The sequence below is a fragment of the Triturus cristatus genome, chromosome 8 (genome assembly GCF_964204655.1).
Source record: "Triturus cristatus chromosome 8, aTriCri1.1, whole genome shotgun sequence".
Classification (NCBI taxonomy): Eukaryota; Metazoa; Chordata; class Amphibia; order Caudata; family Salamandridae; genus Triturus; species Triturus cristatus.
Genome location: NC_140591.1, coordinates 1,426,527,129 through 1,426,550,663, shown reverse-complemented (window position 1 = coordinate 1,426,550,663; position 23,535 = coordinate 1,426,527,129). Strand labels below are relative to the sequence as shown.

General features: G+C 48.4%; 1 pseudogene across 1 annotated transcript in view; it reads left to right on the top strand.

Moving 5' to 3' along the window:
* The window catches only part of LOC146805872 (winged helix repair factor 1-like), a 30,645-nt pseudogene extending 7,337 nt beyond the window's left edge, over nucleotides 1-23,308 (top strand). The window contains exons 4-7 of the transcript XR_014967520.1: nucleotides 13,932-13,998; nucleotides 14,766-14,863; nucleotides 19,207-19,356; nucleotides 20,934-23,308. The product of XR_014967520.1 is annotated as a winged helix repair factor 1-like (transcript). The remainder of the gene's footprint in view (nucleotides 1-13,931; nucleotides 13,999-14,765; nucleotides 14,864-19,206; nucleotides 19,357-20,933) is intronic.
* The last annotated feature ends 227 nt before the right edge of the window (nucleotides 23,309-23,535 follow it).

Below are 23,535 nucleotides of genomic sequence, written 5' to 3'. Positions count from 1 at the left end.
TACCTATCTTAGCAATAAAACTCTTAACAGCAACTATCTTATTAGCTATTTTAGTCCAGATACTTTCAGCTTCCAGTGGTACTAATTCTTCATGCAAATCAGTAATATTTTTGATATAGACCTTTAGATCTTTACTTTCGTCAGGAATGTAAGTGCAACAATGTTGAACTTTCAGCATTCCGCAGACTCCACCCTCCTTGGCTCATAGAATATCAAGGGCAAGTCGATTTTGCATAGACATGGCACGTACGGCAATCATCTCCGTATTTACCAAAAGAAACCCTCCAGCGGTACTTGTCGATAAGCGATCCACCACTGTTGACAGTTTCCGAATTCCATATGCATTTAAAGAAATTCCCACTGCTGGAATTAAAGCTCCAAAAATATCACCCACGATTTCTGACCATGTTTCTCTCTTAAAACGTGTTAGTAAATTAATGTGTTCTACATCTTCTATCCTATCTATATGAAAAATCTTTGGAAAGACCAGGCCCACATAACACGTGCCATACCAATGGTCAGGCAACTTGTAATAAGCCTTGTTCCCACAAACATAATACACTCCTGGGAAAACTGGATCTTCTCCACCTTTAAAACCCCATCCTGTCGCAATGAAGTATGTATCATGACACTCACTAGTCCCAACAAAATGACTATCATATTGGGATCTCTTTCTGGTAATGCATAGTTTACCCTTCTGTGGTGCATCTAAAGCCAAAGTTGGACTGGCCCCATTCCTCAATTCCTTTCCCATCTCAATATCCCATATTGTCTCACTCATTTTATATTTCCCTGCCTTTTCATGCATGTTCACTCTCCTTTCCTCTACCATATCTAGGAAAGCCTTCTCCTCTTCTTTCAAACTGCAAGTTAAATTGTTTCTAAAAATGTAATCTGATGTTAATTCTTCTTTCTCAATAAAAATCTCACCAAAAATGTTAGCTTCTTTAGCTGGATTCAGCCTTTTGTTTATAGGCAATTGCCCAAAAATGTTATCTTTGTTAGACATTTCGTAATCTATTTTCCCTAACAAATAAAAAACACTACTTAGCACACTACATGAAATTCCATACGTAGCTGGTAAATGGTGATAAGTAACACCCTCTGAAACGGATGCAGGCAATTGCATACATACGTAGCAATCCCTAACTTCCATTGTCTTTACGTATTCGTACAACAACTTTGAAAAAACATTGCTAGAAAAATCATTAATTGACCTATCTTTATGTACGTAAATGTTACTAATTCTAGTTGGAACTACTTTTTGTGAACTCTTCTCTACATTAGTCACATTCTCAGTATGTATTCCAAAAGTGTCTATTGTAACTCTAAAAGTAACTAATAAAGCTAGTACACCCCATAATAGCATTAATAATCCAGTAGAGGAGGAGCCTAGCGCGCAACCAAGATGGCCGCGTAGGTGCGAGGCTCCCGAGGACCTCCGCGACCTCCTACAACTATCCTGAAATTATCCTGTCCCAGATGAGGGGACTGTGTTGGTGAGCCTGAGCTGAGGTGGCACCCGTTTTCCGCTTCCAAATCGGACCTCTGACACCGGCGTGAGCACCGATCGAGGTTTGCGGCCTTCTCCTCGCCGAACCCCGGATTTGAGCTGTGGGGCGATCCGGAGACAAAGTGAACAACAGCGGCGGGCAGGGCTTGGCGACTCGCGTACCCCGCACTTTCACTTTCGCTTTCGCACCCCCCTTGCTGTCTCTGCGAGGTTGGGTCGCGGGGCTTTGTGTGTCGGTGTGGCCTCGCTGGGAGATCCTGCCTGCCCACCGGCTGTGATCCACCCCGCAGATCTGAGGTGCCCCCCCCCCGGAGCCCGTGAACCGGCTTGCCTGCCCTTCACGACGTGGCTGCTGCGACCAGGAGACTGGGACCATGGCCACGAAACAAGATGGTGACCGGGCAAAGATAAAATCGACCCGGCGTGGCGCAGTCCATCAGTCCAACAGCATGGACCGCTATACCCTCCAGAAGGGATCTCCCGAGGTGCCACGCAGATCCCCTGAGGGCCCTACTGATGCTCCTGATCTGCCCACGGATCTGACTCTGCGGGATGTCATGGGCGCCATCGCCGAGATGAAGGCCTCGGTGGGCCAGCGTTTTGATACGCTGGCGCAGAAGATCGACTCGGTCCTCGTGGATGTTGGCCTGGTAAGGGCCGATCTTTCCAAAACCAACGACCGAGTCGATTCTTTGGCCCACACCGCATCGGGCCTTACGACAGATGTGGCGGCCCTACAAACGGAGGTGCGCCGGCTTGGTCAGGTGAGTGCGCTGATGGATCGCCGCCTGGAGGACTCCGAGAGTCGGGCCCGGAGGAACAACATCCGCATCATCGGGGTGCCTGAGGGACGTGAGGAGGCGGCGGCGGACCTCTTCGTGGAAGACCTGATTGTTACCCATCTCCAGCCACGGGGGCTGAGTAAATTTTTCGCGGTGGAGAGGGCCCACAGGGTTCCCGGGGGAAGGCCTAGGGTCGGAGCCCCTCCGAGACCTCTCATTGCCCGGATTTTCAATTTTCAGGACAGAGACGCTATCCTGCAATCCTCCAGACTACAGGGACCGGTTAGACTTGACAATATGGACGTTAATTTTTATCCTGATTTCACCCCAGCGGTCCAGAAGCAGAGACTGAGCTTCCTCGGTGTCAAACGCCGTCTTCGGGATCTAAACCTCAAATACGCCATGCTTTTCCCAGCTAAGCTGCGAGTGGAGGTGGATGGTCGCACGCACTTTTTTGATCGTCCCGAAGCGGCCGGGGACTGGCTGGATACTCTGTCTGGGGATCGGGATCGGGGGGGCGGGGGGGGGGAGCGGTGGGGGGAGAGGGCTCGCCGGATCAGAACTGAGGGACTAATATTAGGCCTCGCTCGGGACGAACTTGGTGCCACTTTTGACCATGCGTCTGTTCGTGTAAGTTCCCCTCCTATGGAGGTTGTGTGGGGTCTCTTGGGGGTTCTCCCTCCTCCTCTGGGGGTCTAGTTAGTGCAACTATCTATGGGGCGACAGGCACACTGCACGTTGGGGGGGCTGTTTGGGCTCATGCAGGGGTGCAGGGAGGGGGGAGTTTTGTTGGGGTGGGTGGGCAGGGATGGGGTGTTGTTCGTTTTTATCACAAGGCAAACTTATTTTTGTGTTGGTTCTAAGGTGCTCTCGGGGGGACGAATGATGGCTTCTGTGTATGATGGGGGGTAGGGAACTAACTTTGTTGTCTTGGAACGTTAATGGACTGGGGGACAGGATCAAACGAGGTGTGGTCCTGCAGTTTTTGAAGCGACTCTCGCCCGATGTAGTCTTTCTGCAGGAGACACACCTTATTGGCAATTCCTTCGGTGCCATGAATCGGCGTGGCTACCGCCTAGTTGCCCACTCGGGCTTCACGTCAGGCTCAAGGGGTGTGGGCATCATGGTAAAGAACTCGCTCCCGTTGGAAATTGATGAGGTGCTCCACGATGATAGGGGACGTTACACTGTCTTGGTGGGGAGAATGGAGGGCAAAGTGGTTGTCTTTGTGTCAGTGTACGTCCCACCGGGGCTGCAGTCGACCACCTTTGCAGACCTGGGGCGCCTCCTCCTTGGCCTTCCGGGGGGGCTTCTGGTGGTGGGGGGGGACTTCAATGCGGTGGTTTCTGGGACTGTGGATCGTCACCCCCCTAGGGACCTCCCCCGGGCACAGGCGTGGCTATCCGGCCTCTTGGATACCCTGGGATTGGTGGACTGCTGGCGCTTAAAACATCCCACGCAGCTGCAGTACACTTTCCACTCGGGGGCCCATGGTAGTCTCTCACGGCTTGATTATGTCCTTGTCCCGGCGGCCTATGTCGGGAGGGTGGGAGAGGTGCGCCATTTGGCACGGGGTATCTCGGATCACTCCCCGCTCCTGTTACATTTCGATGTCTTTCCGAGGGGTGAGGGTAGGGTAGTCCCAATCAATTCCTGGTACCTGCGAGACCCCACCATTCGCGCTGACTTGATTAAATCCCTGCAGCGATATTTTGATGAGAATGTGGGGTCCGTGCCTTCGGCTATCTCCCTGTGGGAGGCCTTCAAGACAGTTCTTAGAGGGGAGGCCCTATCCCTTATTTCCCACGCCCGGAGGCGCGAGCGGGAGGAGGTGACCCGGGTGGAGGCTGAAATAGCCGAATTGGAGGGTAATCTAGAAGGTGGGGTGACGGATGCTGCACTACATGTCCTCCAACTCAGGCAGGCGGCCTATAGGGCCCTCGTCACGGAGGCGGCCAGGGGCCTCAGTAGAGAGCAACAGGGGCGACTGTATGATGTGGGTGATAAGGCTGGTAAACTGATAGCGTGGTTGGACAAAAAGGAGAGAGCGAATCGTGTGGTCCCGCTGATTGAGAAAACGGATGGTGTGTGTGTAACTGAGCCAGAAGAAATTGTCTCCTGTTTCGCGGATTATTTCCGCGAGGTGTATTCCCCGGTCTCTTCCTGCTCTGAAGAGGATTCCCGTGCCCTGCTTAGGGATATCGCGCTGCCTGCCCTTTCGGAGGAGGACAGGGTGTCGCTGGACGCCGCTCCCACCTCCGCCGAAATCGCCCTCGCCATACGTTCGGTCGCTTCTGGCAAGGCCATGGGCCCGAATGGTATCCCTATCGAGTTGTACAAGTTGCGACCGGATACACTGGCGCCCCACCTCCGCGCAATGTTCCTGGAGGCCCACTCGCTGGGCTCCCTCCCGCTGGACCAGCGTCTGGCTACAATCGTGGTGATCCACAAGGAGGGGAGACCTCGGGACCGGGTTACATCCTATCGGCCTATCTCGCTACTGAATGCGGAGCCCAAAATTCTCGCCAAGGTACTGGCCAATCGGCTGGTCGGCGTGGTGGGCGATCTGGTTCATCAGGACCAGTCCGGCTTTATTCCCCATCGCAACACGGCCCTTAACCTGCGGCGTTTGCATGGGGTGCTCGCACGTGTCCCATTCATACGGGAACCGGCCATCTTGGCGTCCTTAGACCCCACCATGGCGTTTGATACGCTTGAGTGGCCATACATTTGGGCGATGCTTGCGAAGTTTGGATTTGGCCCAGGGTTCATCAGCTGGGTCAAATTGTTGTATTCGGGCCCATTGGCGCAGGTGGTGGTGAACGGAAGAGTATCGGCCCCGTTCGAGCTGGGCCGGGGCACGCGACAGGGCTGCCCCTTGTCGCCGCTCCTGTTTGCGCTTGCCTTGGAGCCCCTGGCGGAGTGGCTGCGGTGGCATCCCTCTATCCGTGGTCTCCGCTGGACCCCTGAGTATGAGGACCGCGTGTCCCTATACGCTGATGACATCCTCTTGTACCTAGCCTCCCCACGTAAATCACTGATAGTACTGGTTGATGTTTTACATTCATTCGGTCGCAACTCCGGCCTTGTCATCAACTGGGCGAAATCCTGTGTGTATGTGCTCTCTGGGGAGGCTCCCATCCTCCCGCGGGGCTGTCCGATCCAGATCGCCTCGCGGGGGTTCAGGTACCTGGGTGTCTTCATTACTCTGGACCCGGAGGCCCGCTACGAACGGAACTTGCTTCCCCCCCTCCAGCGCCTGAAGGAGGACGTCGCGCGTTGGCGGCGCCTGCCGCTTTCGCCGTTCGGCCGGGCGGCATTGTTCAAGATGATGTCGTTGCCACGCTTCCTGTACGCTTTGCAGAACACTATGGACTTAGTCCCGGCGCGCTACTTCCGTGAGGTGGAGAGTCTGCAGCGCCGCCTGTTCTGGGACGGGCGGCCGCGTATTGCCCTGGCGAAGTTGACGCTCCCATGGTATGATGGGGGGATTGCCCTCCCTGATATTAAACGGTACTATTGGGCCTCCCAGCTAGCTGCAATTAACCATGGCCTATACGGGCCCGCCTTAAACCCGGCATTTGAAATGGACAAGATGCTATTGCCAGGTGGCGACTATAATCGAGCGCTCTATTCTAGCGCGCCCGACGCTCGTCTGACGGGCCCCAGGCGTGTCATGGTACAAGTGTGGCACGCGGCCAATGCAGCTATGGGGTGGAAGGACCGTTTGACCCGGGCGTCACCACTATACGCGTCTGAGCGGTTGGGCTCCCTGTGGACCTCTAAGGGCTTTGAGAAGTGGGACATAATCGGCATTAGTAAAGTGGGGGATCTCTGGACGAGGGGAGGATTTAAAACGTTCGAGATGCTGCAGACGGAATTTCAGTTGCAGGGCAGTGAATACTTTCGGTATTTGCAGGTCCGTCATGCGCTGGGCTCCGTCTTTTCGGACGTCGCCTCCATCCCGGAATACTCCCCCCTGGAGGACAGAATGCTGGATGGGCACGTCCCGGACAGCACGATCTCATTGATATACAAAAAGCTGATTAACGACCGCTCGGGCCTGTTAACTGCCCTTCGTGCGGCTTGGGTTGCCGACGGGCTGGAGTTGGACGACGAGGACTGGACCTCTGCGGTGGCCTCCCCGAAGGAGGTGGCCATACCGGCTCGCCTTCGCTTCGTCCAGCTCAAGATACTCCACCGGGTCTACATGACGGGGCCAAAGCTTCTGCGTATGGGCTATGCTGAAGATGGGTTGTGTAAGCGTGAGTGTGGTGCTTTGGGGACCTTTCTGCATATCTTGTGGGAATGCCCGGAGGTGGAGCGATTCTGGCGTGGTGTGCATGAGGTCTTGCGAGTGGTTACGCATGTGGCGCTGCTGCCTGAAGCGAGGAGATGCCTGTTGAATGTGTGGGAACCAACTGATTACTCGGCGCCGCAGACGTGGTGGGTGACTCTGGGATATATGATAGCCAAGCGTGACATTGCTCAGCTGTGGGGATCCCAGAGGCCCCCGACGGTATCGGTCTGGAAAGAACACATGGACTGGTGCATGTTTCGAGAAAAGGTGGTGTATGTGGCGAGGGGTAAGCCTGGGACATGGGTGAAAGTATGGGGCCCCTGGAACGCCTACCGCGGGGGTATCTGTGCACCACCCTTGCTGCCTGATACCTCTCCAGCCCCGTCCCCTTAGCCGACTCCTTTCCCCGGTACCGGGCATTGGGTTCCCCCAGTCCTCGCTCTGTTCTCTTCCCCCTCTTTAGACTCCTGTGGATAGTTGGGATCCCCCCTCCAGGGGAGCACGCGCTGCTATTTCCGATTGTGGGTTGCCTTGTGGGTGTGGTTTTTCTTGTTGTTCTCAATTTAAAATGAAACCGTATAGTGGGGTCCGGCTGCTGTGGCTTTTGACGTGGTTACCTCCTGAGCATGCTCCTCTGCAACATCACGTGTTTTATAAATGTACGTCTTATGCTCCTATCATTGCTAGCGGCCGGCCGGAAGGTTGTAGGCCCATACTTGTATATTCTTGAGACTTGTAATAAACGGTTTAAAAAAAAAACAAAAAAAATAATAATAATAATCCAGTAGAGCAGCAGCACATTCTACACCATCTTTTCAAGAAGGCACATCTACTTTGATTATTCTCTGTGTTAGCCATTTTACTACTTTGGCAGTGTCTTTTGACTTAGCCTCTTCTACTCCACTACTGAGTTTTAGAACTCTAGATCATTTCACACAGCTAATTTCAGATCTTTTCTTTTCACTTTTCTCCAAGTGACTCCTTCAGTTCACTCAGTTTGGATTTTCATCACTTTTCACTTCTTCTTCAGCAACATCAAATTGTATCAGATCTTCAACAACATCCTGTGCATCCGACTCTTCTCCAATGTCAGTCAGGATTACTTTCAGGATCCCAACAGTTTTCTCCTCAACCACTTCTCGTACGGTCCCCTCTGGATTTCCTTGACTTTCTGTCTCTTCACCTTCAGACAGTGCCACATACGTCCATTCCGGTGACCTATACTTCTGGTTAGGTTTTCTGATTCTCTTAATCTCTTCTGGTTCTTTTGAAACCTTTTGTTTCTCACCTTTTGCTTGATTCTGACTAGACACCTCGTTCACCTGTTCAGCTTTCGATGAATTTGCTCGTGTCAGTCTGTACCTCAGTCTCTTTATCCTGTTGGGCCAAAGATCTCCTCTTACAACCCTTTTTGGTCTCACTTCTTTATTATTTCTTTCTCCGATCCAAGTTCTCTTTCTCAGAACTCGACCCTCTGATTTCTCATTTTCACTCTCATCCGATTCTGTCTCATTTGCCTCTTGTTCTTCAACAATTTTCTTTTGCTCCACAGTCTTTCCTACCACCGATTGAGACTTCCCTAATTCTGTCCCTCCTCGGATCTCCGACACGCAATCTTCTTGCTGTCTACTTGTCCCTTCACCTAGCTTATCAGGAATGTCCCCTACACCTCCTCGGGGGTCTTCCGCAATCTGTCCCTTTCTATCTTCTTCTGACCCTGCTTCTTCAGGTGTAATCTCAAGTGGATTTTCAACCTCCTCATCTGATTCAGGTGTTTCTGTGGAACTGCTCTTTTCTCTTCTTTCTTCTCTACTGCTTGTTGGAACTTCAGGCACTCTTACAGAATCCGATCTCTCCTCTGAGACTCTCAATGTTTCTCTTGAAGCCTCTCTTGGAAAGAAAAAAGAATCACCTGACTCTCTTTCTCCTTCACCCCTTTCAGGATTCTTTTTTCTTCTCACCGGTTCAGTTTCTGCATCATCACTGGAATCTGACTCTTCAAAATACTCCTTACCAGTCCCATCCTTTGGATTTGGAACTCTCAGAGTATGACTCGCATGCACCCAGTTTTTCACACCAGCACACTTTACTGCAGTTGTCGTAGTCAGAATAACTTGTCCTGGCCTTCCCCACCTTGGAACCAAGCAATTTCTTCTTCTGTGCACCTTAATCCTCACCCAGTCCCCTGGACTCAGATCATGGGCTTGCTTCTTCTCAAGTGTGGTAGCGTCTTCTCCAACCTGGTGAAACACAGAATGAACTGCGTCAGCCAGGCCTTTACAGTAATCCAAAATCATGTCATCAGTTATTGTCATCAACTTGTTGACAGGCACAAATGCATGCCTCATCGCACGTCCCATTAATATTTGGTGCGGACTAAAACCTGTGGTTCTATCTGGAGTAGACCTAATAGTCATCAGCACTAGAGGCAAGACATCAGGCCATTTCATTCCAGTGGCTAAACACATCTTACCAATTCGGTTTTTTATTGTGCCATTCATCTGTTCAACGACTCCAGAAGCCTCTGGCCTGTATGCACAATGTAGCTTCTGCTGTATGCTCAATGCTTCACAAATTAAACCCATGAGCTCATTGTAGAAGTGTCCACCTCTGTCAGACTCAATTGTCACTGGGAACCCGTACCTAGGAATCAATTCTCTTAACAGTAACTTTGCAACTGTTATTCCATCATTCCTCCTAGTCGGATAGGCCTCCACCCATCTTGAGAACAAACAGACTACCACTAAAACATACCTCAACCTGTTCACTTGGGGCATTTCAATGAAATCTATTTGCATTCTGGTAAAAGGACCTCCTTCTCTGCCTATTGTTCCTAGGCTCACCACTGTCTTCTTTCCAGAATTGAACTGCTGACAAATCAAACATCTTTGACAGATGCTCTCTGCAATCAACCTGAATTTTGCATTGTATCAGGTCTGCTTAAAAGACCTAATCATTGCATCCCTCCCCAGATGTCCCTGGCCATGATACATCCTTGCCATTGTCGATAACATGGAGTTGGGCATGACTGGTCTACCATCTCTATAGATCCAAACATGATCTGTTTCTCTTGGGGCACAACCTGCCTTGATCCAATCTCTCATTTCCTCATCTCCTGCCTCATCCTGCAACTGTTTCACTTCATCCCACGTTTCTAGGACATTAGTAAACATCACAGAACAAAAAGACATCTCCCTTTCTCGTGCCCTATTAATCGAATGATTGTTCTTTGCACAATACTGTGCTATGTCATTGGCAAAACGATTACCAAGAGTAACAAAATCATCTCCTTGTCCATGAGCAGCACACTTCACAACTGCTAGCTCTTTAGGCAGCTGTATCGCCTCAAGTAATTTTCCAATCACTTCAGCATTCTTTATTGGAGTCCCACTCGACGTCAAGAAACCTCTCTGAAGCCAAAGTTGGCCAAAATCATGAACCACTCCAAATCCATACTGACTATCAGTCATCACAGTCACTCTCAGATTCTTCCCAATCTTGCAAGCTTTTGTCAATACCACCAATTCAGCCACTTGAGCAGATCTCACTCCTTTCAAAGGCGAAGCTTCCATAACTTCTGAAACCTTGCACACCGCATATGCTGCACTCAGCACACCATCATCAGTTCTCAGACACGATCCATCCACAAACAGCACATGATCACTCTCTGGCAATGGCCAATCTCTTATGTCTGGTCTAGGTTTCGTGCAGTAGTCAAGCACATCCAAACAATCATGATCAACATCATCTCCAACATTCACATTGTCAGCATCTGGTAACAACGTTGCTGGATTCACATTCACACATCTCTCAAGAGTCACATTTGATGCTCCCAGAATGATTTTCTCATATTTAGTCAACCGACTATGTGACATGTACTGAGTCCTGCTTCTTGTCAAAAGAATTGCCACATCATGAGGTACGAATACCCGTACAGGATATCCCATTATTATACCCTCACTCTGTTCCAAGCTTCTGCATGTAGCAGCTACTGCTTTCAGACAACCTGGCAAACCCACAGCTACGGGGTCAAGTGTCGATGAGAAGTACACAATCGGCCTTCTCAGTTGTCCATGCTTCTGAATTAACACTGAAAGTGCACACCCATTTCTCTCACTGCAGTACAACTCAAACTCTTTCTCATAGTCTGGCATTCCCAAAGCAGGGGCTTCACACATTCTGCTCTTTAACTCTTCAAATGCTGCCATTTGTTCTCCATCCAGTTCCAATGGGTCTCTCACCTCACTTTTGGTCAACTTAATCAGTGGCTTTGCTATCAGGGAGAAATTACTTATCCACTGACGACAATAACCCACCATCCCCAAAAACATCCTCACCTCTCTCTGGGTCATCGGGGCTCTCATTCCTCTGATAATTTTGATCCTGTCATCAGTCACCTTTCTCAGACCCTTTTCAATATTGTGTCCAAGATAATGCACCTCTTTTTTGCAAAACTGCAATTTGGCTGGAGATACCTTTAACCCTCCATCTGCCAGATGATTCAGTAAAGCTATGGTATCTACTTCACAAGCTTCACGTGTCTTCGATGCCACAAGTAAGTCATCGATATACTGTACTAGTACTGAGCTTTCAGGCATGATCAAACTCTCCAATGATTTTTTCAACAACTGATTGAATATCAAAGGACTCTCTGTATACCCCTGTGGGATACGACACCATGCTAAAATACGCTGTCCAAACCGAAATGCAAAAATCGGCTGGCTGTCATGATGCAATGGAATTGAAAAGAAAGCATGACACAAATCAATCACTGTGTACCACTCAGCATCATGAGGAATCTGATACAAAATCACTGAAGGATTTGGCACAATGGGACAACATGCTACCACAATTTTGTTATCTTTTCTCAAATCTTGTACAATCCTGAACTTTCCATTAGGTTTCTTTAGCCCCATTATCGGTGAATTACACGGGCTACTCAGTAACTCTCTCAAAACACCCTGCTGAATCATCTTATCAATTATAGGGGTTATTCCCTCAATTATCTCCGGTGTCAATTTGTACTGAGGAATATTAGGATAAACAATCCCCTCTTTCACTGAAATCTTCACTGGATCTACATTATTCATCAATCCCACATCTTCTCCAGTAAAATCCCAAACTGCTGTTTTCACTGTGTGTCTCAACTCCTGAGGCAAATCATCTGGATTAAACACAGCATATTTACCAACAATCTCACTCTCTCTATTATCTAGAGTCATCCGGTACAAAACATCCTCATCTGGTGTCTCAAAAGCTATTCCATCCGGAGTACAAAAAATTGTACAGTTCATCTTGCACAATAAGTCCCTACCTAACAAGTTCACTGGACTGGTGTCACAGACTACAAACCTGTGCATGTCTGAAAATTTCCCTATTATTACCCTTACTGGTTCGGTAAAACGAGTCTTAATCTGTGTATTGGCTACACCAACCACTTGGATTGCTTCGTCCGAGAGAGGAAGATTTCTAATATCTGCTGACCTGACAGTTGATCTCGTGGCTCCTGTGTCTACCAAAAAAGTAACACTTTCCCCATTTATTTTCCCATCTACAAATGGTCCTGCCTGGTCTATTTCTAGAGTTGCACCAAGTATGCACTCTTCCTCCTCTCTTCGGCACCGTCAATAGTCCCCTTCAGACTCACTCCCCTCATTCTTTAACCAGTACTGCTGTACCAGGTTAGAACGTCTTGGTTTGTTTACCTGCTCATCATTGTAGAATCCTGAGTCCTGATTATACTTTTGGGACCCTCTATTCTGCGGCAAGGGCGGTTTTGGCTCTTGACTCTGCTGTCTGACAACCGTCTGCTGTTGCTGCTGTTGATTACACCCCTCGTTCTGCACCTGTTGATTTAAGGGTTTATTTTCATTACTCACTAATGGTGGATTGGTACACTCGGATCTCCAATGCCCCAATTGTCCACAGTTGTGACAAGGGAACTTCTTTTTGGCCTCCTCTAAATTCCCCTTTCCTTTTCCCGCATATCTGGGCCTATTTCCTGCATCCATCCTCTGCTACCAGGAAACTGCTGCAGATCGGCGCATATAAAATCTCCCTACTTCCACGGACAGAGTAAATCCACAGTCACGTGCACATACACTCATCACACGCTAGGGCCCATCATACTAAAATTCACACTATTACTCTATCCACACTGAATATAGGAAAGAAAACCTAAACCAATCTGCATCTGAACGAGGCCAATGCGACCATAAAGAAATTGTCCTGAGTCATGATTTTAAACATAGGAAATACATCTGGAAACTCAATAAATGACAAAGAAATAACAACCCGACACTGGAATTCAAACAAATGCTTATTTATCTAAATTAGTTCAAAATGAAAGTCAATCAATAGCGAAATCATTTTTCTCATAGTTACCTATTCTAGCTAAATGGGTCAGGACAGGTCTCTCGGTAAAGTCTCTCTCGAGCTGCCGTCCTCAGCATAGGTTCAGGAAGAAGTGGCCTCAGAAATCCAAACGCAATGACCGCAAAGAACACGGACCCTCTCTAGTCTAGTATATTTATAACAAAAATAACAAAAAATAAAGTTACAAACAACCTTTGAATATCCGTTGAGCCGCTGAGCAGAGCGAGCAGGAAAGGATGTCACTTGGTAACATTTAGAAAACCTCAGCTCAGGAAAAATCACAAAAATAAAAACACGGAAGAAGGAAACTCGAGTTTGCAAGCGATACAGTTATAAATGCTCTTCCTTGGTGCCATAGCAGAGCCACCGCAGATTTATCATTGTTCATTGTGGCTTTATTCTTCTCCAAGGACAATTGGAATCATGCCCAGAGCTGCTGTCCTCACGGAAACTTTTAATTCAGGCAGAGGCTGTGGTCAGGTGACTTTCAACCATGTTCAGCAAGGCCTCTCGTCAAAATTCAATCACTCGAGCGCAGGCTGTAAATAGCAGCCATCTTTGTTTAGGCCAAAACGGACCATCTTAATTAAAAGAAACACAAAACAACGTTACCACATCATAATGATTATACAGTGTTAATCCCCACTAATACCCTTATGTGTATGTAATTATCTAGCCTTCTGCAACGCAAAAAAGCATTAGCACACGTTATTTTAAAAGCGCAAACTCGAAACAAATGACACTTTTGCGATACTCATTTAATTAAATTGCGCATATTATTAAGCAACATATATGCATTCCCACGTGTAGTTTTCTCTCATTAGTAATGTTGATTAATTTAGACTTTTAACATAACAAACTATTATTTAGTGATTACAAATTAGTAATTTTAATCATAACATTTAGACAAAACTGGAGCTTAAAACTCGATAAATTTTCAACAGAAAACTCTGCTCCAGCAATATCACCTTCAGCAAAGAGAAGATGCTGTCGCAACACGGCTTCCATGACCGTGAGATCTCATAAGTGCATAGTCTTGCTGCACTACTCCCTTGAGTCCTCCTACAATCCCCTATGTAACGTACCCCACAATCTCACAGAGGTGCATTTAGGACCCAGAACTGAGATAGTAGGCAGTGCTACAAGTCAGGCCGCAAGTGTATTTGTAGGGCTGTATCAGGGCCTCAGTACAAGAATAATACATGGTGTAGTGTCCGAGCTGTGCCGGATTATCAATAGGTAACAAAGGGTTTACAAACTAAGAACGCAGAAGAGGGTTGTGTGCGTGTCCCAGCACCGGAATAATAAGTGGTGCATCCGGCCAGGATTGTAATTCAGGCAGAGCTTTGTGCAAGTCCATTTACTGGCACTGTAAGCAATGCAGGTGGTGGCCCAGGTACCAGAATAGGAGGGGACACATCAGGTCAGGATTGCGGTGCATTGCCGGACCCTGTGTGTGGGTTCAGTACTGGAATAGAGCGCATTGATAGATGCAATGGTAAGCTGCATTGGCCACAGATGTGTGGGTGGCAGTACTGGGATAGATGGCGCAACAAGTCAGGACTGAGGTGTATGAAATATGAAACTCTAAGCTACTCTAGATTTCCATGCTGTGCAGGAGTCATTCGCTTTGTAGTTGGACTTAGATTTGCATCTTCGTTATCTATTGGAATATCATGTACTGGAAGGCAGAACTATATTGGACCTCAGTGCATAAGCCTCATCACTGATTTTGCTTTAAATATACTAAAAACGCAAGCTTCTCTTAAACCTGCTGCCCTACGTTTCTTTGCAGACCACGTGTTCACGCCGGTGTGTTCACAGTGAGGGGTGCTGGAAGGTGGTGGCTTTGGATATACCAAATGCCGGGCGGTTCGTGAAATACTTTGTGAATGGTTTGTAGTTTCTGTGAAAAAGCTATACACTAACCATTTACACGAAGTGGCCTGGTGGTATTTTACAACGCGTTTACGGAAACGTACCTATAATTCATTATAAACGTGTCAAATTATGTAGCCAAACACCCGAGGCCTCCAACATCCTATAAGCACTGCACAGACAAAAGATAGTCTCTCTTTATGTGCATGAATGTATTCACTAGAATTGTTTTTTTAACGGTAGCAGTCCGCGCAAACGCAGTAACCTTCCCATGTGGAGAAATTCACAGGAAACAAAACCCAGTTACAGTGAGATATTGGTTCCATTGCAAAACCTAGCAGCCCAAAATTCACCAACTATGCTCCTTCACACATGCGCAACTCATGCTTGCAGGTGTTGGATACAGGGCTTAGACACTACCACCCATGCATCAGTACAGACCCTGCAACCAACCAAAAGCCTGAGGTATTTCTGAGTGAAGGTTCTAGTCATACCAAGATGGGGCTAAATAATTTCACTGTTTTTTAGGCGACACATCTGTCCGTTTGCAAAAGTTCTTTTGTGGGTTTATCAATAACTTAGGACGGCCTAAAGTCCGCCCATTGGTTGGCTTAATTGCCACTCTCATTTGCTTGCTTCTTGTTTGAAAGCTTTCCTTGTCTATTTTGTGTTTGTCCAGGCCCTGGAGCATAGCTTCTTTACCATCCCCTTGATTCTTTCCACTGCTCACTTTTAGGAAATATTTCCACTGCTCACTTTAAAAGTATCTTCTCTATAGTAAAGGCACTTAAAACCTCGGCAGATACTACAACACCCTCAGTATCATCTGATGCGCAATGTGAGGCCCTTTCCTCCTTCTTTGTGAAGAAGGTGGAAACTATATATAGATCCTTCCCTCAACACGCAGTTTATCAGGGGCCTGTGTCCGCACCTTTATGTAGCCATACTCCGGCTGCTTTTCCACCCATCGCTCAAGAGGAGCTTGTTGTGCATTGCCATACGATTAAATCAGGCTCTCCTGCTGACCCCCCTTAAGCCAGACCAGTTCCTGAAATCTCTATCCGTGCTCCTACCGTCTCTGAGCCATTTGATCAATCTGTCATTGTCTACATCAGCTGTCCCCAGAGCCTGGAAGCAAGCCAGGGTGGTCCCTTTGCTGAAAAAGTCCAAGCTGGAAACTGATCAACCGGAGAACTTTCGACCCATCTCTCTCCTGCCTGGGTCTCCAAGATTATGGAGGCCTATATTAATTCCATACTTCCAGGCTATTTGGAGGAGAATATCCTACTGGACCCCTCTCAGAATGGTGTCCGGCCGGGCCACAGCACGGAGTCAGCTCTCCTGGATGTGACTGAGCATCTGAGGGGGGCTCTAGATGAGGGTCGTACATTGGCACTGATTTTGTTAGATCTCACTGCCGCGTTTGACACCATATCCCACCAGATCCTGCTGCAGAGGTTGGAGGAGGTGGGCATCGTGGACGTTGCCCTTGAGTGGTTTGTCTCCTTCCTAACTGACAGGACTTTCCAGGTTGCAGTTCCCCCCTTTGCTTCCAAAATCCATACCATCAAATATGGGGTACCACAGGGCTCAGCTTTGAGCCCGACACTGTTCAATCTATATGTACAGCCTCTGTCAGTAGTGGCAAAAAGTAGAGGGCTCACAGCAGTGTCCTATGCGGACAACACACAGTTGGTAGTTGCTCTCTCAGATGACTCTGGGCAGGACGCTTCCAAGTTCCAGCGAGATTTGGAGATCATCTCTGAGTGGATGACTGCCAGCTGTCTTCAACTCAACAAGTCCAAGGTACTGCTAGTTGGGAGAGACACCGAGCTGTGGAGTGAGCGCTGGTGGCCTGCTAAGCTGGGCTGTGCACCCGTCCCCAAACAGGTGGTAAAAAATCTGGGTGTGTGGGTAGACTCTGACCTAAGCTTTCAGATGCAAACAAAGAAGGTAGCAGGAACATGCTTCGGCATTCTACTGGGGCTCAAACCAGTGCTAGGGTTCTTTCACCCGTCCATGAGGCAGCTGTTTGTTCAGGCTTCCATTCTGTCTAGACTGGATTATGCCAATTCACTCTACTTGGGAGCCAATAAGGTGGAAATTACAAGACTGCAAAGGGTCCAGAACGATGCAGCTAGAACCCTGTTGGATAGGCCCAGGACTTGCCCTACTTCTAGTGCTATTGGTTACCTGTGGCGAAACACAGAGAGTTCAAGATCCTCTGTATGTCCTTTAAAATCTTAAATCTTTCCTCTCCAGATATCTTGGCCAATCTGCTTACATCTTACATTCCCTCTCGTCAACTTCAGTCTATGGGCCAGCACGTGGCGATTATTCCTCTGATGAGGAAGGCTTGTGCGGGTGGGCCCTCCTTTTGTGTATTGGCAGCCAAACTTTGGAATACGCTCCCCATCGCCATCCGGAGTATGAAAAATTACCTGGCTTCTGTTTTCTACTGTTTCTACAGTTTACTGCTTCAGCGCTGGGACACCCATTTGCCGGGGCAGCTATGCGCTATATAAAACCGCATAACATAACATAACTTTTAGGAATTCATTTTTTTCCTTTTTGCATAAGAGTGCATGTGTTTTCCGGCTTCATCCCTCTTGTGTTTCTTTCCCCAACATCTTCCCCTCTCTTGACCACCCCCCTCGTGGCTGCTCTTTCTCCCATGTGCTTTTCTCCCTGTACAACCTCCCAGCCCTCCATGTTGTTGTCTCACTAGTGTGCTTATCCCCTGCCCCCATGTTGCTGTCTCTGTCGTGTGTTCCTCCTCCGGCCCCCTCGTTGTATATGTATGCTGCACTAAAATGTATTCTCATCCATGTCACCTTTATTTCCTGTTTTTGGTATAGGCCCACAACTGGGAAGAGGTTGGCTTATTGATTGCTACGAGCATAGGCACTGTGGGTAGTTTTTCATTACATTAATGACGTTTTTAATCAGTTCTGTCTAGCTTCAAGCTAATTAATGTCTCAAAGAAATGCTTACTTAGATTACTGTCCATTCTATTATTTCTTAGTTCTCTGCTCTAAACATGCAGGTTGTGCTCAGCTGGCAAACCTTTTTCTTCGTCAGCACAGGCCTCCTTTTTGAGCTGCCAGAATGAACCTCCGCAGTTGTACATTTGTGCATAACTGGATTTATTTCAACCAGTTGCACCACACGCATTACTGTTTGTATGGTCCCCTTGCCATTGTCCACGCAAGCTGGTTTTAAGTTGTGACTCTTGCTCAGTATTAATGGCACAGTTTTTATTGCAAGCTCATAAATTCACAATGAGGCTTTTTAGGCGGATGCTGGAAGCCTCTTCTCGCAGTAGCGGTTGAAGGACTACATGCAAGAATGTGCTATTGGTTGGGGGCACCAGCAGTTCCTGCACTTTGCAGATCTACTATGGGGCTGTGATAGGATTTATATTGGGGAGGACTGAGTTTGCCTGATTTAGTTGAGAGAAAGATGAGACTCAGCAGTGTCCGGTTAGAAGGGACGGAGATCTTAGCGGCACGGAGCTGTGCTTTCGTGGCACGGAGCTGTGCTTTCGTGGCACGGAGCTGTGCTTTCGTGGCACGGAGCTGTGCTGGTGTGCAAGAAAGGGGGCACTTTTGCACCCATGTCTTACAATAGACTGGGCACATTTCTGATGGTCTTGTAGTATGTTAGAGCCCAACACAGTGCCACTACTGGGTAGGGAGCAAAGAGTGGGCATCCTGTTAGAGGCACAGCAGCTTAAACAAGGCAGCTGCCTTAGTCTCCTGCTTGAACTGTATTTCTGGAAGCATTTACTAGCACAATAGCTAACCTCCACCCAGAACCCTTACCATTTCATATTCCTTTCATCATCTAGAGTACACTACTTATTGCTCCCACATAATCCATAGGTCGCAGCACGCCACGTTCAGTAGTGGAACGATAGGAACCATATGATGAAGCATGCCACCAAGGGGCAACCCTGGTGATTGAGGGTTATATAGGAAAAACACGTGTTTTCTCCATATCCCGTGGAAGGTTAGCATAAAAAACACGGAGGGTCTGAAGACCGACATGAACGGGAGGACATGGCCATCTGGGACATCCCTCTTTTATCCCACCTTCCTTTCGAGCAGATGTTACTTACACCATCCAACATGTTGTCAGAGCCTCGCGTACTGTTGCCAAAACATTAAACAGGCCTCTTATGTAAAGTGTTCAGAAGAACTGCATCCAAAGAGTCCTTCAGGCATCTCTAAAGAAGTATAGAGGCCTCTTTCACATGGCCTCCTCCCACTGCATAGGCATCTTGGACAACTGGGAGTGCTTTGACTTTATCTTCCTTTCCTTGTTTACTTTGTTTTTTCTTTGGTTTTGTTTTTGTTTGGTCGGAAAACCCTCCTGGGTGTAATTCGAAAAAGCAAATATAAGGAGGTGCTCCTGCAGGACTTCCAGAGCCGGAAAGCGCCACTTATCGTGAAGCTCGGTCTGCAGTGCCACATCTACGGCCTCATTGGCGCGGAGCTCGTTGACTGGTAATGTAGGACTGCTGTAGAAAGTCCTTGCTTCGTTGCATGGCCTAATGTGCCTTGTGCCATGGCTGAAGGTTTGAGGAGGTGTCTGGAAGACGGAGGATTGTGGTGGCATTGCTAATCTAGACAAAGGCAACCTGGCGTTTTTTGAATGGACATACTTGGCGGAAGATGTAGACTACGATTTGGTGATCTACACAGAGGCAAGAAGTTCCAACCTCCTGGCACCCATCCTGCCTGCCTCATTACATTCAACGTGCCATAAAGAAGGGCAGCAACGGCTCTACAGCCTCGTCTCCTTCAACGCCGCCTCACTTACTGTACTCCACTGGACGTTCTCCCGCAGGCCTCACCATGACACCCTCAGACCCAACTCTGATGATGACGCATGTCCACCCCTACACCCTGCAACCATCAGTGCTGCGACTGGCCATTGGCCACTCGTGACTCACTGTTCTTGGAAGAATATCAGCACGCAGGGCGCTCCCTTGCCTTCGCCTCGGTGTTGATCTCTCTGTCAGACCTAAGCAGCACAAGCCCAAGGAGTGTGTCAGTACATTGCTTTCATCATCCCTGCTCTCCTCACGGCCCCCAAGCAGACCTTGTGTGAACCACCCATCTGCATTTGAACCCCTTTTGTTGACCTCCTAACTCTTCATTGCCCCAATACCCTTCTGGCATACACTCCTGAGGCCATCTATGGACCAGTGACCTTGCGGCGTGAAACAGGAACTCCCACTGTGGTGTGTTCTTATAGCTCACGGTTGGAGTGATGGTCTCTTCGGTGTGGTGTGCACTCACACACAAGCGCAGGGTTGCTCATCTCATTGTGGTGCTGTGGCGACCCTTAAAGGCCGGTCCTCTAGTGCATGTCTCTTCAGAGTAGTGTGACGTTCCCCTAAATGCTAGGGTGGAGTGCCAGTGTACAGGTTAAGGTGGCGTTCGCTTACTAGCTATTACACGATTGCTTGGGCAGGACGTGACGTCGCCTTACACCCTAGGGCTGGGAATGATTGTCTCTTCAAGGTCATGAGTGCTTGCCTACCTAGAGGACTGTGGAGTGCCTTGTTGGGCAGCAGTCTAGTGCAGTGCCTGGGGTCTTGCGTATAGGTGAGGGCTTAACTGTGTTTCCCTAGCATTGCTTACAGAGTGTCTGATTGTTGTGCGTGTTGTGTTAAACATGCGACACAGAGCGTCTGTATCACCATCTGTTTGTGACGGAAGCAGTCATCACCACAGTGGAAGCAACCACCACTGCCCGCCTCTACATGCAGATTACCCTCCCCCCCCTCATCACCCCCCCCCCCCCTTCCTGGCACACAAGAGGGAACAGCAGGTTATCCCGGACCGCAGTTAAACAAGCACAGCTATTGAGGCAGAAGGGGGGCCTTTTAATGGGTGGGCAGTGGTGGTTGCCTCCTTCCAAAGCAGTTGGGGATATGGAGCTCTGTGTCGCAGAATGTCCAAATATGTGATCTAAGATAGGGTAAGCAAAGCAATGGGTCACAACCCTCCGGGCAACAAAGCTTGTGGATAACAGCCTTTATGCTTCTAACTTCCCTCTGTATTCTCTCCCCTAGCATCCCCACGACATCCGGGACCTTGCTGCGCCTGGCAGATACGTGACCAACTGTGTGCCTTGCCCAGTGCCTCAATCCAAGATGGCCTCCCTCTCATACTGGTGAACTGCAGCCAACTGTGCCTTTTCCTGCCATGGCGGATCTCGCCTGAGAGTCTGTGCCAGGAGTGGAGACCTGCTCTGCTAGTCTTGTGACATTTTAATTTATTTTGAAGGCGACGCCAGTACTTTCCTTTTGTTGGAATGTTGACTTAACAAAGTGGATTTCTGCACAGATGGTTTATCGCCACTCCTAGAGGGAAGGGGCCGGGCCTGCGTCCTATTTTTATAAGCTATACTGTGATAAAGTGATAGTTGTAAAAGAGCTCGGTAAGTTAATGCTTCTGCTGTACAGATGGCTGAAACCCGCAGGTCACGGATTCAAAGCCAAGCAGCAGATAGATGTCCGCGGTTGACAAAATGAGTGCCATTCAGCGGTGTACTCCGAAGTATAAAGCACTATAAAGCTGCAGGGAAGGGAGGAATGCTCAGATACAAGCTGGGGAGCCCCTAATGCCCTTGCAAATTTGGGAAGCGTCACGCTGTCCAACATTTGCTCGGAAATCCCGGCATCCTAGGGGACCTTAGCTCAAACCAACTGGTAAAGCGCAGTGCACTATCTCAACTAGCCATTACAAACCTGCATATGTAGGGCAGCCTCAGAATCCTAAGGAACCTAGCTCTTGCAAGGCAGTCAGAAATGCCATCGTCCTTCGGCAGCTAGCCCTCACAAACAAGCATATGTTAAACCCTCAAAATCCTATGGGACCTGTTCTCTAAAGCCAGCCAGGAAGTCCCAGCCTCATATGGAACCCTGTCCTCACAAACAGAATATGTAGGGCAGGATCAGATGCACATGGGACTGACCTCTCACAAGCCAGCCACCAAGAAGTGAGAGCATCTTATGGCAACCAGCCCTCACAAACCAGCCTGTGTCAAAATCTAGCCAGTCACCTCAGTATCCTACGGGCACCTATAGCCATCACAATCCCAGACCTACAGGGGTAGCGGATTCACATTGACCACACATTGGGATGGATTTTCATATAGAAGTGTTCTTAGCATTTGGGACTGCGTTCGTTGACTATCACAGAGCAGCTACACAGGGGTGCTGCCCGGGACCAGAAATGCCCAGGTAACCTCACACCTGTGATTGGACATGGCAAGGAGACCGCACTGCAAGGCCCAATCCTGTTCTTCTCTGAACAAGAGCAATGTTGGGACTTGCACACAGAAACTCCCAAAACTTTGAACCAATGAGGGGGGTGTTGTTTGCTGAGGCAGTCTCGCTAAGCAAGGTCTCCTTTTGACCTGTGTCCTTGGTATTCATCCTGTCATATCCTGTCCCTCCCTTTGTTGTGACATTGTTGGAATATGCCATGACGGAAAGGGTCCCTACAGCGAATGGAGAAAATAAGGAACAATCATAGGCCCTGTTTACGAGTTTAGGTGCTAAAGTCCGCACAGGATAAAACCAAAACCATGGGGTACGTTATTTATCGAGCGCAATAAATACCACTTGTTACGAGTTGTTGGGGAATAATGTGGGTTTTGGTGTTTGATGCACCAAACCCGCATGATTCTGTAAATACTATATAGTTTTCACCCGTTACATTTCAGCAAGTCATGCCTGCCCAAATGTAACGTATGTTGGGGTGTTTAACTTAACCGATAATGGTCAGATGTGTCGAAATAAAAACAAACATGTAATTTCGTCCTCTGTTTACGCACGGCACAGAATTTAACAAGCCACTCTTAATTAGGCCCTAATGCCACAGGAACAATGTTGTTGTACAAAGCTGAAGCTAGGATTAGGGTTTTTGTAAGGGTCTGATTTAACTTATAGGTTACTGCATAGGCCAAGAATAGAGAGATGGTTAGGCTTAAAGCCTATGTAAAGAGTACTGAAAGAGCTACACACGAGGAGGTAAAATAATATAGCCTTTAAGGTGTTTGGGTGTGGAGAAAAGGACGTCACTTGTTTAGGAGGTCGGTGCACGTCATTTGGGTCCAAACGCATAGTAGGTTTGTGATTCTGGAATCTGTGATGCCAGTTTATTGTTATGAATTCTTAATCATGAGGTTGAACACCATACATAATGATCACAATAAAAGCAGTGAAACTCTTTGTGTCCTTATATTTGGGGTATGGAGGGGAAGGGCACGCATCTGTCTAGGACCACGCAAAAGTGAAGCCTGACCCATTCTGTGAAGGGTGCACTGTAGCATCTCTGCTGCCTAGCATTGCTAAACCTGAGCGGTCTTGGAGGAGGCCTGTGCCATCCTCTCCGGTTTCATGGCCAGTCATGGTGGGCATGCTGCTTGTGTGCCCAGGTAAACTCCTGTGTGGTGTGAGTGAGGCTTCTCAGGAAGGTTCACAAGTGAGTCATGTATCTGACTGGCGTGTATGATCATCAGCAACCAACACTTTCTGATCTCTTAAGCAACCATAAGCACAGGAAACCAGTGCCACATGGGCATCAGCAGTGCAGAGGGGTACAGCATGGGCATCAGCAGTGCATCCTCTTTAGTGCCGAAAGGTACAGCATGGGCAGCAGTGCAAT